Genomic DNA, 2,942 nt, shown 5'->3' with positions numbered 1-2,942 from the left:
TCTGAGTAAAAAAACCTTCCTCTAATATCCCCCTTGAACTTCCCACCCCTTACCTTAAAGCCATGTCCTCTTGTATTGAGCAGTGGTGCCCTGGGGAAGAGGCGCTGGCTATCCACTCTATCTATTCCTCTTATTATCTTGTACACCTCTATCATGTCTTCTCTCATCCTCCTTCTCTCCAAAGAGTAAAGCCCTAGCTCCCTTAATCTCTGATCATAATCCATACTTTCTAAACCAGGCAGCATCCTGGTAAATCTCCTCTGTACCCTTTCCAATGCTTCCATATCCTTCCTATAGTGAGGTGACCAGAACTGGACACAGTACTCCAAGTGTGGCCTAACCAGAGTTTTATAGAGCTGCATCATTACCTCGCGGCTCTTAAACTCTATCCCTCGACTTATGAAAGCTAACACCCCATAAGCTTTCTTAACTACCCTATCTACCTGTGAGGCAACTTCCAGGGATCTGTGGACATGTACCCCGAGATCCCTCTGCTCTTCCACACTACCATTTACCACTGTTAAGTCAAGTACCACTCCCCATTCGCCCGGGAAGTCCGGTGCGGATGCCACTACACCACCGGCCGGCTTCCAACTGGCCAGTGCCAATCTACTAATCTGCCTGGTCCTATCGACTTGCAAATACAACATACCCTTCCATAACTTTCCCATCTATGTACTATCCAAATTTCTTTCTTTCTTTTTAAATCTTTTTATTGAATAAGTATACAAAGGGTAAACCATAAAGGCACTATTACACTGTTAGAAATTACAGGAAATATTAATACAGAAGAAAAAATTGATACAAACAGTGCAATTTAAACATAAAATAATATGGTAAAATAATAGTATACTAATTTACATATATATCAATAGAGAAAAGGAAAAAAAAAACCAAAAAATGACCCCAAAAAAACCCCACCGTGCAACTAAACTAAAAGCAAAACAAAGCAATGGGCTAACTTGGAAACAGGTAGAGTTAAAGAACTTAAAATCACGTCCTCAAACCCGACCTCCATTAAAAACAGTTAAAAAAAAGGCAAGAAGGGAATATAAACATGGAACAAAAGAGAAAAAAAAATTACATTAAATGAAAATATTGAATAAAAGATCTCCAGGTCTGATCAAATTTAAGTGAGGAATCATAAACATTACTTCTAATTTTCTCCAAATTCAAGCATAATATCGTCTGGGAAAACCAAAAAAAAAGGTAGTTCGAGCATTAGTCTCTTTCCAATGTTGTAAGATACATCTTTTCGCCATTAAAGTAAGAAATGCAATCATTCTACGGACTGAGGGGGAAAGATTACTGGAAATTTTAGGTAATCCAAAGATAGCAGTAATAGGATGAGGAGAGATATCTATATTCAATACCTTTGAGATAATATTAAAAATGTCTCTCCAAAAAGTTTCCAGAGTAAGACAAGATAAATAAAATCGTCCAATTTACTTACAGTACTTTCTTCTAATCACCTTGAATTTATGCACTCTGCCCCCTTCGCATTAGCATTTACTGCTTCCGTGGGGGGAAAAAAATCTCTCTATCCACTCGATCTATCCCCCTTATCAGCTTATAACAAAGCAGGAAATTCTGGCCCGGCGGCGAGCGCGGCAGAATAAACAGTTTCAGCTCCAATCGTCTGACTGCCCTACCACGGGTAATGTCTCGCGTGTGCGTCCCAGCTGAATTTCCTACACCCTCAGCACCAGCGCCCCTCGGTACGGTCCCGTTACGGCCGTTTCTGTCGCTGGAGGTGAGGTCTCCGTTATCATTGACGCTCCCACAGCGGTGACGCGCACGGCCTTGCTGCCGCGCAGAGAGGGGCCGCGGTACTCCGGTCCACCAGCTAAAGTCCTCAATCGGGCAGGGCAAATTTTGACCGTCTTGGAGAGGAACTTACGAAAGTTAATTGGAATGGTTAGGTTGATATGCATCAAGTATGTTGTTTAAAAATATTTAATCGAGTCAACGAGAGTTCAGGGTTCTGCCTGCCCCCTGTTAGAGCGCGCGGTAGGTCGGGGGGTCGCAGCGAAACCTGATTTAACGGGGCATTGGGACGGTGGTCAGGGGAAAATAGGTATAGGCCAGGGAAAAGGCATCTAGGACCAATAGGTACCCTGAACGAGTATAGGAGTATATTTACCGAGGAAATCAGACTGCCACCAGGGAGACTTAGCAGGAAGAATTCAGAAGAGTTTATTTTTTAAAGTATAAATCTGCACTTTAATTGGGGAAGTGTAAGTCGAGAGAGAATAGACCCTCCCCACTCCCACCCCCACCCCCACCAAGCCCTGATTGGACCTCGTTGTGTAGCGCCGCAAGACGTAGAGGTCTTCGCTGAATGTATCTCTTTTGCTTTCACCGAGCAGAAATATATGAGGACTTCCGTAATTGTGACTGTTAATTGGGGTGTCTCGAGAATAGTCCGCACTAAAGCGAGGAGGTGCTGGATATCTTAAAAAAAAACGTATGTAGGGTAGATAATTCTCCGGGGCCTGAGCAGATGCATCCTAGACCATTATGGAAGAAATCGCGAGAGCCCGGGCTGAATTATATGCCTCACACATCAAAGTTGCTGGTGAACGCAGCAGGCCAAGCAGCATCTATAGGAAGAGGTGCAGTCGACGTTTCAGGCCGAGACCCTTCGTCAGGAATTACATGCCTCTCCGTTTGCGAATGGTAAGGTACTGGAAGAATGCGGGGTGCACAGTGCCTATAAAAAAAAATGTATTCAAACCCCCTCGGAAGCTTTCATGCTTTATTGTTTTACAACATTAACTAACAGTAGATTTAATTTGACTTTTTTGACGCCGATCAACAGAAATATACTCTCCTTTTTCTCCCTCTGTCCCTCTGAATATACCTCTTGCCCATCCTCTGGGTCCCCCCCCCTTGTCTTTCTTCCCGGACCTCCTGTCCCATGATCTTCTCATATCCCCTTT

The sequence above is a fragment of the Mobula hypostoma genome, unplaced genomic scaffold (genome assembly GCF_963921235.1).
Source record: "Mobula hypostoma unplaced genomic scaffold, sMobHyp1.1 scaffold_138, whole genome shotgun sequence".
NCBI lineage: Eukaryota > Metazoa > Chordata > Chondrichthyes > Myliobatiformes > Myliobatidae > Mobula > Mobula hypostoma.
Note: the sequence above shows the minus strand (reverse complement) of the source record.